Source organism: Rhinolophus ferrumequinum, chromosome 10 (genome assembly GCF_004115265.2).
Source record: "Rhinolophus ferrumequinum isolate MPI-CBG mRhiFer1 chromosome 10, mRhiFer1_v1.p, whole genome shotgun sequence".
In the NCBI taxonomy this organism is placed as follows: Eukaryota; Metazoa; Chordata; class Mammalia; order Chiroptera; family Rhinolophidae; genus Rhinolophus; species Rhinolophus ferrumequinum.
Genome location: NC_046293.1, coordinates 48,783,233 through 48,797,282, shown reverse-complemented (window position 1 = coordinate 48,797,282; position 14,050 = coordinate 48,783,233). Strand labels below are relative to the sequence as shown.

The 14,050-nt window shown below is 38.5% G+C and overlaps 1 protein-coding gene across 1 annotated transcript in view; it reads right to left on the bottom strand.

Moving 5' to 3' along the window:
- Nucleotides 1–14,050, bottom strand: part of PCED1B (PC-esterase domain containing 1B) — a 214,127-nt gene that overhangs the window by 138,007 nt on the left and 62,070 nt on the right. Inside the window, 1 exon segment of the mRNA XM_033118000.1 lies at nucleotides 1,232–1,319. The gene's annotated coding sequence lies outside the window, so the exon portion shown is untranslated.

The window sequence follows — 14,050 nt, the reverse complement described above, 5'->3', positions numbered from 1 at the left end:
GTGAATGAAACGTGCTCAAGAAGGACCTGGAGGTCTTGCCTACTGTAATGAACTCTAATGTGAGGAAAAGCCACAACAGGTACACACTGTTGACAATATGATTGATTTCCATGGGGCACATTTTCTGGTTTGTCCCACAGTTTGTGATGCTGTTTTTCACCTCCCCAAAAGAGCACAAGAATGGTTTGGCCATATTCAGTGATGAATAAACTGTCTAAATACACCTAAGTGCCCATTTCTCATATATTTTCCACTTGTTTTTAAGGCCCCCTGTTTGGTGTTTATGAAAAGATGTCGCAGATGCCAGTATTGGAGAAGCAGGAGGCTTGTCTGTCTCCTCTCAACGTCTGCTCACAGAGTAATGCCAATTACCATGTGTAAAGGCCCTGAAGGGAATCAGACTGGACTTTAAGGGGATCAGGCAGTAGGCTTGACACAAATTTAATAAGTTGTCTCCTACCTTTGGAGCAGGTTTTTTTGGAATCCAGTTCTGTCAAGAGGAGTTCTGACTGCTTTAGTGGATAAACAGCAGAGATGCTGTGTTTACTCAGTGATATCTGAGTGCAGTTAAAGATGACCTCTATGGAGGTCGTGTGGTCTGACAGGCCAATTAGTTGTTCTCCTTGTCAATACATGGAAACTTCTAGCAACTTCCATGGCAATGTATTTTCTGAACTAGTTCCTTGTATGAGGAGAAAATTACATTACCGCAGAGAGAACCAGGCCAAAGGAAAAATCTGAAGGGGGTGGGGTGCATAACATCAGGCTTGGCCACTCAGAAGATCCGCCTACTTCAGGTGAGTGTCAAGTATGTGATAGTGGATGTGAAGTGCTTTGTGAACTGTGAAGAGCAAGATGATAATGGTTTTCAAAAATGGCAACTAGGCCAGTTTCGGTGGCTCATGGGTGGGTCACACCCACTGAGTGGTCCTCTCACCTCCATCAATGTTTTCCAGAATAACCACTGTTCCTCTCCTCTGCCTGGACCCCTTTTTCCTTTCCATTGAGAGTCCATGCATTACGAAACCCAAGAGAACAGGGTCAACGCACTGTTCTCAGTAAACCTACTGAGACCTACTCCTCTTGCCATATTATTGCTCTATATTGTTAATTCTTTTTCAGGTCTGTGCCATTGTTATCTCATTAACCTAATTTATGACTATTCGCAATAACATTGATGAATAAGAAGAGATAATGTAAAATGAATAGGTAACATTTTTTGAGCACTTACGATGTGCCAGCCACTGTTTTAAGGGCTCTCCATGAGCTAATCCTCGTGACAGCCTCTGAGTCAGGGATCATTGTGAAAGCCACTTGACCTACAAGCAAAATGAAACACAGAGATTTAGAAACTTGCCCAAGGTTACCCAGCTGGTCAGTGGCAGAGCCAGTATTTATGCACGTTGTTTCGTTTAGTCTAGACAAAATCACACTGAAATAAGTACTCTTGTTCCATTTTACATAGGAGAAAATTGAGAGAAATTTATAACTCACCCAAGGCCATGGGGCTATTAAGTAGGATGTTCAGATCAGAACCCAAGTTTGTCTGCTTTCAAAGCCCTTGCCTATGCTTTAATTGGCTTCTTGGGTAAAGCCCACATTTTTTGATTCATTATTAGTATTCTAAATTCGGCATTACCATTACTTATGCTAGAAGTAGGTATTTAGATATCACTAGGTGTTAGAAAAAGATCCTATAATTTTTTGCTTCATTGAAAATTTAGCCAACCATCAAAATGTGAGCGGTAGCACATTAGAGTTACAAAGAGTGACTGCTGTGGGCCCTGGTGATGATGGTTTGCGTGGCTTGCATAACTACAAAGAGGTATGCCGTCCTTGTGGGGTAGGCACCAACAGGCCTATTTTCAGATGGGAAAAACTGCCTGAGGTTACATAACGTAGCTAGTGGGTAGTCCAGATGGGATGTGATCCCATGTTCCTGGATCCAAAGCCTGTGCTTGGCCGATCTTCCTCCCTCTACCAGAGATCAGCAGAGGTGACGTCTTGCGTGGTACCTAGACAACTGAGCCACACCATTTTCCCCCCTTGTAATAGAAAAATGAAGACTGCTTGTAATCACATTGGGGAACTTTTGACTGAACTCAAGGGTCAGATCCCTACCTGACCTCGTCTGAATCAATCTACCACAGATAGCAGATTGGTTCTCTGGTCCTGGCCAGCCATTTATTTCAGCAGAAGACGCTACTATGAGCCACTAGGAAGACCCTTTAAGACTGAAGATATTCATCATAAACCTAACGTTTCTGTTGGAAAAACAATTTTGAGAGCATAGCCTACGCATGCCAGGTCTAGCAGCACCTTGATACCGGTGCCAAAAAGTAGACCCTGAAGCTATTTGGCCCACATGCTCTTTGTTATGCTGACAGATGTATTAATATTATTTATTCATTATTTGAAATGTCCACATTCAACTCACTCTCTGACACCTTTCATAAAGTATTTACGGACAGCTGGATAAAATTAACTGAATGTGTCCACTGAAAATATTTCTGAAACTAGGAGTGGCATTATCGTTTTGACAGCAATTATGGAATTGCTATTCATTCATATTATTCATGTTTATAGAGTAATGTTTGGTTTTGTTCTTGTGGCAAAAAACCCCAGTGAATTTGACACCAACTATTAAGTCAGTTCTTTTATTGTTTTCTCTTTTTTTCCCATGTCTCTTTTTCTTTCCTCCCTTTTTTCTCTCTCTCCCTGTCATTGCCTTTCTCTGTCTCATTTTTTCTCTATCTTTTTTTTTTTAACTAAATCACTACCTGTTTTATAATTTTAGTTCCAGTTGAGAAAAGCTTTAGTATTACTCTCCTAACATATCCTTTATTCTTCTGCTAATGTATGCCATTTATAATCTGAAAACACACGTTTCATCATTCAGCTCAATTTCTAACACTAAATTTAAATCATTGCTATCACCCATCTTTCTAAGGGGGTAAGTAACCAGTGGAGATTACCTTCCTGTGTTACTGCTAAGGCTCCTGCCATTTTGGTAAATGTCATTCTAAGGGAGGGAAGGAGGAAGATAGTCACACTTAATTCTCATTTTACCTAGCCTTACATGTTCCTGTCGGTGTCAGGTAATTTCCCATGATATTATCATATCGCACATTCAGAATCACAATAGCTAAGAGTTAATATATTCCCGAGAAGTAACTACATAACCTTAAACTAGGTTTGCAAAATACGTGGATCATGAGCACATTGTTACTCAGATTTTTTTTTTTTTTTAATGACAAGACATATTTCTTGACTAATTGACATAATGACTGAAGTTCTTCAGTCATTGTCGGTCTGGGAATGTAATATAGGTGTTTCCCTTCTCAATCCTTGGTTTCAAAAAGCCTTTAAAAATAATACCAGAAATTACATTAATTAAATCTTTCAGTCTTAAAGTAACTTAAAAAATTAAGAATTGCTAGTGTAATTATCAACCAAAGATAACTGATACCATCAGAAGGCACATTGCCCTAATGCAGAACTATTTATTTAGTGGCGCACAGAATGCTTTCGCTGGAGCATTTGAATTTGATAACCAAGCTTTTAGAGAACAGAGCATCCTCTTAAACAACCTATCACAATCATGTCTGAAGACAAAAAAATTTTGTAGAGCTTTTTTTAAAATCATGACACTCTTTTTCCTAACTTTCTTTCCTTATTTTTATTGATTAAATTATTTTTTAAGACTATGGTTATCTAAGAATAGCATTGATATACATTTACAGATTAAGTATTTAAACAGGTACTGGCTTTGGTGAAATATTATGGTAAACAATGGTTTTCTTTTTAAAAATGTTTCCTAGGTCTGTCTGTGAATTTTCATATGAGGATATTAAAATTGCAGCTCTTAAAATTATTTCTATCTCACCCCGTCAATTCTTTCCATCCCAACATCTCTCCTGGCTTCTCTCTGGCATTTCTGTGACGTTGAGTTTTCAGTCTTTTGGGACCTTGGGCATGACCTGTCACCTAATAACCATAATTAAAAATCATTCTTTTTACTACATGTTTAAGTTTCCTAAACTGTGTTAGTCTGAAGCAGAGAAATTAGATGCAGAATTCAATTTTTTCTTGCATAATACACATTGATCATGCAACTGTTTAGTACTGCACTCGAAATTCTCCTTACATTGGCTCCAGGCAAATTTTCCGGTGTTCACTACCACAATTCTTCCATCTAAACAATACATTCCAGTCTGGCTGATTCGGCGTCCTTAAAGAGGCAGTCAAATGTGCTCAGTAGCATTTCCCACTGATCGATAGCCTATTGATCCTAAAAGACCTAGCAAAAATCTCACTTCTGTGAAGCCATCTTTGATCTTATTCATATTATGTTAAAGCAACATTTTCTGAAACTTCTGACTTAAGCCCTCCTTAAAAGATTCAGTTTGCATCTGAAGAAGATCCTTTAGGTAGTAATGTTGAGATAAGTAGGGTGTGGAGAAGACAGGAATGGAAGCAGGGAAACCAAATAGAGGCCCTTACAGTGGCCCAGTAGCAAGAGTAAGACAGGTTTTTAGATAGATGAAAGAGGCACAATTTTTAGGACTCCATTGATTGAGATTTGACGGACAAATCATTTCAAGGTCACTAAGGGTAACAAGGAAGATATGCATAAGCATTATAGGAGAACAAAGAAGGATGGTGGTGCTGAGTGTCCAGAAAAGCTTTTCCTATAGTAACCCAAGACAAACCTTGAAAAATGGGTTTCTGCGGTGAAGTGGACTTGGAGGACGGTAATTCCAGTCCAGTCTGAAGGAGTTACATGGGTAACGGCTTGAGAGAATGTGGTGTACCCAGTGAATGGCAAGTAGTTTGGTTTTGCCAGGACTGTAGTGGAGGATGGGTAGAGGCAGAAACTCTATAGAGAGGAAGCCGGAAAGTAGGAGAAAGTCAGATCATGAAGGGTCTTGTGTATCACTCCAAGCCATTTTGACCTCATTCTGAGAGCTACGAGGTCAGCCTATGAATGATTTTAGCAGCTGGAGTGACATGAACAAATTTGTAATCAAAAGGTAGGAGATATGCCACTCAAAAAAAGATGAGTTTTGGCATAAAGATTATTTTGAGCTGAGGGCAATGGAGGAGAAGCAAATACCAGAAAAGTTCTCTGCCCTCCCCCATTTGCCTAAAAGCAAGACATAAATTTATAAAGGTGTCCCCACTCCCCTTTCTACTCAGGAAGACAGAAGTAAACTACTAGAGATGACTCGGGGTTCTTATCAGCCCAGAGACAGCCCCAGAAGTATCTACATAACAAATTGTACCAATTAGCCCTGATCTCTCCCATTAGTTCTCCCTTCTTGTAATTTGCTGCTCTGGAAACGTCAAAGTCCTTTTTCTTTATCTTGTTATTTCTTTAAAAATTTACTTTTCTTTCATGAAGGTGCTGTATAAACCCAAATTCTAACCACCCTTTTGAGTTACTCATCACTGAATATTCTCATGTGTGTGCAAGCTGCGCATGTGAATACACTTTTGTTTGTTTTTCCTTTGTTAATCTATCTTTTGTTACTATAATTTGCAGGGCTCTAAGCAATGAACCTAAAACGGGTAGAGGGAAAACAATTTTTCTTCCCCTATCTCATTTAGGAAAAAAAACTTTCTAATTGCAGTGAGGAGGGAGTAGCAGACCAGTTAAGGTACTGCAAGAGTAATCCAATAAAGAGATGATGAAGGCTGGAATTGAGATATAGTAATGGAAATGGAGAAGGAGATACAGTTGGGAGATGTTAAAATACTGGGATTGACAAGACTGCTGCCTGAGTAGATGGAAGAAGGTGGAAGAGAAGAGAGCTTGAAGACTTACTTTCTGATTTATAGCCTGGGTGGTACAGTAAAGGGTGGTGCCATTCTCCAGATGGGGAATATGTTTGATGGAGAAGAAAATGAGTTTTTTTTGGACATGTTGAGTTTGAGTAGTCTGTATGACAACAAAGAAGAAACACCTCGTACAAAGATAGATGAAGATGCCTGGAGCTCAGAAGAAAGAGCTGAGCCAGAGATTTAGATTTTTGTGGTCAATCTGCATTTCGTTAGTAGTACAAGCCATTGGAGTAGATGAAACAAATCAGAGACTATATGTAACAAGAGAAGAGAAGAGGATGGAAAAAGAAACAGCAATATTTAAGTAGTTGGAAGAGCAGGAGCCAGAAAAGGAAGAGCTAATGAGGGAAGAGCCAAAGCAGAGGAAGAGGAAAGAATAACTGAAGCCTAATGATGGAGAGGAGATGATGGTGTCCAGCAGGGCCAAATGCATTAGATTAAGGAAGAGAAAGCCTGTGAATGTTCACTTGATTTAGAAACAGGTGACCTTGGCACAAGTAGTTAAGTAGAAGAAGAAGAAGACATATGACTGGGAATGCATAAGATATAAGGAACAGTAACTGTCTTTTTCAAGAAGTTTGGATGTGAAGAATGGAAAAGACAGAGCCAGAACTATGCAGGGGGAATGCAGAATCAAGAGATAGCTGTTGACATTTGGAAGGTTTGGGCATATTCAAATGCAGGGGAGGAAACAGCAGTAGAGGAGAGAAGGAAGATGTAGCTAAGACAAGGCATAAAGAATGAAGCAAAGGCAAGAAACAAAAGGAAGGAAGGAAGGAAGGAAAAATGGAAAGAAAGAAGGAAGAAAGGAAAGAAGAAAGGGAGGGAAGAAGGAAGAGAGGGAGGGAATAAATAAGTACATGGGATGGGAGAGATAGGAGGGACTTCACTTCCATTCGGAGAAAAGGGAAGGAGGAAAGGATGAGTGTGGATACAAACTGGATTTGAAGGACTGGGTAGGAGGTTGAGGGAATCTTTGCCTGCAGATTTCAAGTTCTTTGTAAATAGAAAAGTGGGTAAGACATCTTGAGAAGGGTTGAAGAACAAGAAAGTGTCTGTACTTCATGGAAAGGCAACTGTGGTAGAGAGTGGTTGCTGGAATTTTTAATTGTTGAGACATAGAAGCTCTAGGGAATGATAAGCTCTAGGATTGTCAATACACGGCAATAAAGGAGATGGGGTGACGAAGGTTAATGGGGTTAAGAGGAAGTGTGAGGCTAAGGCTTTGAAGGGTCACCCATGTGGACAAAGAAGTCACCTAGGATGATGGTGAGACCTAAGATGAAAGTGTAGTATGAGTCAGGAAAAGCAATTCTTGATGCTATAACAAGAACCCCCAAATTTCAGTGGCCTACCAAAATAAAAACTTATTTCTCTCTCATGTCACAGTGCAGTTTGGTTCAGGCAGCTCTCCTGGTAGCTGTCCTCCAAGCAGAGCCTCAGAGATGAGGATGACTCTGCTGTCTGGGGCCATTCATTTCCAACTGGTATAACTCTGAAGCAAAACATAGGAAAGATAACACACACAAAGAAAACCGCCATCTCACTCATGAATATGGAAACAAACATTTAAATAAAATGCCAGCAGTAATAAAAGAAAAATACAGCGTGACCCAGTAGAGTTTGTTTTAGTAGTGAAAGAAAGAGGTTATATCTATGCGGGCCTGGCTGAAATGGATGGAACGGAAACATTTGCTTTGCTCACCCTTCTGTTTCTCATCCAAACATTCGTATTTCATAAAGTCAGAAATATTGGTTCTCTATTTCAGCAATCAACAATGAAATAAATCTGTGAAGACACTCTGTAAATTGAAATGTACTCTGTAGGAGTGAGGAATTTTTTTAGCACATAAGGCCTCATGCTGGGTGTTGTTTAGGACAAGACATTTAAGACATGATTTCTCTTCTCTTGGATCTTACCATCTGGCTGGGAAAGATATGCCATGAAAAGATCCACACAATACCAAGTAGTAAAAGCCTAATGGAGGGATAGACATGTTTAGAGTTGAGAGGCAGAGGAGATAATCTTCAGGCATTGTCTATTGCAGAGAAACCAAACCATTTTAATTTCTTCCTGGACACAGGAAAGTTGCCTTTTCCGGCCCCCATTGCTTTCAGGAAGAATCAAGTAATAGCTCTGGCCCCTGGAATATGGGCAGAAGTGATGGATGCCACCATTAGTTTTGGCTCTTAGATATCTCACTGGTTCCCATTTTCTCTCTCTCTTTCTCTCTCTCTCTCTTCCCTATTCATTCAAAGAATAAGTAAATGTCAATATTACACGCACATGCACACACAAAGCCAGATTGTTTTCCAATCTCCTATTTTCTTAATCCATTCATTCATTTGAACAATATTTATTATGTGGCAGGCACTGGGTCCTCATGGAGCTTACTTTCCAGTTAATTTGTGAGCTCTAGGGATATTTTCATTTTATTTTATAATTTCAGAAGCCACCACTTGGATTTATTAATTCAACCAATTTTCTGTTTTCTAACTCATTAATATCTCTCTTTAGCCTTATTGTTTTCTGGTTTCTACTTCACTTAAGTTTGTTTTGTTGCTGTTAATTAAATTTCATACATAGGCTTATTTTTCTTCTTCTCTTGTTTAATAATGAAAGTATTTAAGGGTATAATGAAAGCATCTCATGCATACATTTAAAGTTTGTTAAGTTAACTTGGAATCTTTAAATGGACATTCTTCAGTGTTACCAATACTATGACTCACACAGTGGATGCATTTAAGTCAGAAAACTGTCTGCAGGAGATCTGAAACCCAAAGAAAGAACACGTGAATGATTTTAAAGGTTTCTCAACCATTGACAAAGAAATGAAATGCATTATTTATTTTGAAAAATCAGTATGATCAGTATTCTATATGGTAATTATAGGTATTTGCAAGGTACATTTTTACTTTATGTGGTTTTTACTTTATGAGCTGATTTTAGAGCCAATCCTCCATGTTATTTATTTGTTTGTAGGTATTATTGTCTCATGTGTGTTTTCAGGTATAACGTTCTGGTTATCATTAGTATGAATATCATTTATTATGGTTTTGATTTCTTTGAATTTATACGGGTTGATATGAAATGTCACCTCACCTAATACCTTGTTTCAGAAAAATCCCACATTCTAGGAAGTGTTAAGTAAACCTCTGGTTTCTAAAAATATGTAATTGATCACACACACACACACACACACACACACACCCCTTTACAAATTACCACACTTGCTCTTCACTGCATGCTAGAATGTGAGTCACTGAGTTATGCATCTTTATCCACTCAGATTGCTAACATAAAAGTCCAGCAGGAAAGCATCATAATCAGAATGCTACAAAAACCCCCAGCCCTACCCCTGCTTGTAGCCACCCAATCCTCATTCCCCTCTCAAACAAAGCGATTTAGCCAAAACAAGGATTACAAACAAGACAGGCTTGCTTATGATGAGGCTTAGCTAAGAGCCAAAGAGCTGAGGCCACTGGGAGATCTAGATGGTGCCTGGTACATGGTAGGTACTTAGTACATTTTTGGTGAATTACCAAACAAGTAAATTCTGACTTCAAATCATGTGCTCTTTCTATCTCATGCCCTCACAGTGTCGTTGTGAGTCTTAAATGTGAAACACGTGAAAGAGCTTTGCAAACCAGCCTGCTAGGTGTTTTTATCACACTGTAGTGGGTATGGGAGAGGCCCACATTGGGTGTGACCCTAAGGTGTAACGGCCAACAAAAGCATGAGAGGGTGGCAGCCCCACTCTACTGCTCTGAAAAACCACTTGGTGGCTACGTTTTAGATGGGAAAGAAAAGGCACTTGCTGAATCTCTTGATTCATCCAGAGGCCATTGTAAGGGTTTTGTTGTCAGTACTCTGTAAGATTTCCCAGATTTAACCTTGACTCTGCTTATATAAAGTGGCTGAAAACTGGGAAAGTAAGAAGTCAGACTTGGTAGCAAGTTAGGGTCTCATCTGTCTCCCCCCACCCCACCAACTACAGATGGGGCTGCAGAAAATGTTTATTTCTTCAACCCCTTAGGCTAAATAGCTTTTGAGAAAGTGATCAGTGGATGAACGGTCTACTATAATTGAATAATTAATTTGTGTCTTTATTTCCCTTAACATTTTAGGACTAATTATCTCCTGTGAAACAGTCTTATAAAAATGCATCTTCATCCACTCAGATTATAAAAAATGCTATAAAAATAACTAACACTAATTCAGAATTACTTTGTACCAGGACCTGTGCTTGATACTTTATGTGAGAGAGCCATGATGATTATCTCCAGTTCATACACGAGGAAATTAAAGCATAGGGAGGTTAGGTAATTTGCTCGAAGTTGCCCAGCTAGTGCCACGTTAGGACGCTCTATGGTTTAGCTTCAGAATGTGTACTCTTAATTAACCACTGAATGATATTATCCTTCAGCAATGAAGGCTTTTTCCAAATCTTATTACTAAAGCTAGATTACTGGGGCAGTTTTGCACCTAATTCTGTACATGGCTTCATACTGAGGCCATGGATTATTTGCAGATCACCAGAAGGGTTCCCAGTAATTGGCACTGTGTAAATAGTAATACAGGTATTATTACAACTTAGGTACCGTAACTGCCCCTAATAGAAGCATTGCTCTCCGCTGAGTTGAAATCGAGTGGCTAACATTTCTTTTAAGGGAATCACGACAGCTTTCAGAATAGATGATCATAGACTTTAGAACTTGAAATGGGAACTTAAAGGTGACCTTACTCAACCCCTGAGAGGCTCAGTGACTTGTCCAAGGCTACACTGGCAGTTAGAATTTGAATATAAGGACCTGAACTTACCAGTTTGAAATGCAGAGATCTTTTCAACAAAGCCGTTTCCCCTTTACAACACATTTCTCATTCTCGGCCCTCTTTCAGGGCCCTTAGGATTGTAGAGACAGAAATAAGTGAGACATGCCTTTCAATGTGAACTTAGCAAAATGAATACAAGAACTTCCCAAGGTCCCCATTTACTTTACTAGACTATGTGCCTTTCCTTAGTTCATTCTGTTAGTGATAAAGTAAAAGTTTTGGTGTCAAGAATAGCAAAGAGTCAGATTTTACCTACCTGCAAGCTAACCAGTTCACCTGACAAAGTCTCATGGGTACTGCTGGAAGACACAAGTGCACCAAGTCAGAGATATAGGAGAGTTTATTATTCACGGGAAGAGTAGTAGCTAGAATATTAGCATTTTTTCACCAGTTCACTAAGCTCCATCTGCAAAGGGCAATAGGAAAAGGCCAGATGACACTTGCACGTGTAGTGGGTTGTGTTACAGGAGAGGAGCTCTGACCTGAATTTTTTATAATGGACAGTAAGCACACCTGTTCTTTGCTCTAAAGAGAGACATTATATCTATTATACTGGAGAGCAGACATACCTGTCCTTTGCTCCAGTGCGAAACCCCTTCTTTATCTGCCAATTTTTCTCTACAGGGACATCCTTGAAAAGACAGTTTGTAACAAAAGGCAGTCAGTGCTTCTATTTGCAAGATGTGCAGAGTCATTGAGAGACAATCTATCAGACTTGAGATCCATGGAGAATTGTCATCCAACAACATGCATCTATGAAAAATAGCCCTATTAAAGTCACTAAATGTTATGCTATTTTTAAAGTGCTTAGGTAACTGAATTATGTGATAATCAGACATCAATTTCATATTGTTTCAATAAAGCCTTGTAGCAAGAAAGTTGTTTTTTGACCCAATCTGGCAAAAATAATTCAAAACTGATGACAGCATTCTGATAATATTTTAAATATGGGAATACACTTTTTCTAAGCATTTAACACACAAGTGCACATAAAATATTTTCTTGTTTGGGAAATGAAACGAAAGAGGACGCGCCAATGATAATTTAGTGTCTTAGCAGCAGGATGTATTTTCATGTACAGTATGTCACCTGGGTGGTACGACCATGCTGATACGAGCAAAGAAAGCTCGTGTTGTGACAATTGTCTATGTTGATAGAATTATTTTGTATGATAAAATAAAGATACTATCATTATTAAAACGTTATATATTCTGTGTAAATAGTTTTAATTTATGGCTAGAGTTTTTTTGCCTTCATGCAATAATTTCTTTTCTCCTTCCTAGTTAGGAATAATATCAGCTACCATTTGTCATGTACCTAATATTCAGGTACTTTGCATATTTTATCTTATTTGAATTTTAATTGAGGTATATGAAGGAATAGAGATACACACAACTAGAGATGGAGAAGCCAGGATTTAGATCTACCTGCTTGGAAAGCTGGTATATAGCAATTACATCACTCTACCTTATTGTTACCTGGGCCACCTTTGGCCTGAAATATGGATTTCCAAGAAGATCTTGAAGCATTACCCTACGTGTTGCTACCATGTTTCCCCGAAAATAAGACATAGCCGGACCATCAGCTCTCATGTGTCTTTTGGAGCAAAAATTAATATAAGACCCTGTCTTATTTTAATATAATATAAGACTGGGTATAATATAATATAATAAATATAATATAATATAATATAATATAATATAATATAATATAATATAATATAATACTGGGTCTTATATTAATTTTTGCTCCAAAAGACGCATTAGAGCTAATGGCTGGCCTGGTCTTATTTTCGGGGAAACACGGTAGGTCAGTTGCCTTAGTCCACTTCCCTTGGGCATGTTGGCATTTTCAGCAGTGCTTGCTTCTCCACAGCTCAGGAACACCATCAAATCTTAAAGATAGAAGGGATCCCAAGTCTCCATTCTAGAGGCTCCCAAACGAGGCCTATCTGTTCTTTGCTTCAAACTTCCTTGGTTAGAAGCTCTTGTATTTAGAAACTTTTAAAATGTTTTTCTGTCACTTTGTAAATTTACACACATTGTTCTATGTCTGCTCTTAAATCTACTTCCTCTTCTAGAAAGATCTTTCATGGAATCCAAGAAAAGTGTTTCTAGAGAAGCATGCTAAGCAAGGGGCAATAATCTAGGAAGTTCATATAGTCATATCTTTAAATATATTATTAAATATCAGACTATAACTACTCGCGTCTCGAGCACTGATTAAGGTGAAACCATCCTAGATCATTAGCAACTGAAAGGCTTTGGAGCTGACTTTAGTGAAATGCTTATTGGTGCGGATCTATTTTCTATTATGCACTAACAGTTATTAAAGTTAGTACTTTCCGTAGAAACACAAGACCGAATAAATGTGGAGTAGGCATCTTAAATGCCTCATGGAGACATAGTCATTCTTATTTACACTTACACATTAAACTATCTAGCAGGCATGATAGATGGTCTGTGATTGTCCTCCCCCGAAGCCATCATCTATAGCTGTTCACCTTCTCTCATCGGGCCTTTAACCTCTGACCCATCATCTACTTTTCCCAGTTGAGTGCTTTTTAAAGCAATTCCACCTCAAATATACTTTATAGGACAAAGTACGAAGAAATTCAAACGTCTCATTTAGGAAAGCTTTTTTTTAATATACTGTTTTCCATCTGTTGTTGGGTATGTGGAAGACCAACTTAAGTTATATATGGGTTTTTGACTGTGGGAGTGGTGAGCACCCATAACCTCTGCATTGTTCAAGGATCAACTATACTTTAGAATTAGATCAGTTTGTTTGTTTGTTTAGGCAATTGTACCGGATTGCATAGTGTCGCCTAAAAATTCAGTTCATCCAAAACCTCAGAAAGTGACGCTTTTGGAAATTTATAGATGTAATTATTTAAGGATTTCAAGATGAAATCATCCTGGATTCAGACTGGGCCCTGAATCCTATAACTGTTGTCCTTATAAGAAGAGAAGAGGACACAGGGAAGAAACTTTGACAATAGAGGCAGAGCCTGGAGATAATAGTCTACAAGCAAAGGAATGCTAAGGATTGCCAGTAATCACCAAAAGCTAGGAGAAAAACATGGAATGATTTTTCCCTCAGAGCCTCCAGGAGGAGCCAACCTTGCTGACACCTTGATTTTGGACTTCTACCCTCCAGAACTGTGAGAGAATAACTTTTTGTTATTGTAAACCACCGAGTTTATAGTAATCTGTTGTGGCAGTCTTAGGAAACTAATACAGCAATATAGCAACAATTTAAAACCGAAAGTTTTAAGTGTTTATCAATAAGTGGTATAGTAATCAAACAAGATACATTGAGAAAAATAAAAAGATTGGCTGGAAGATGTTTTTAGATCTGAAAATATGCTGC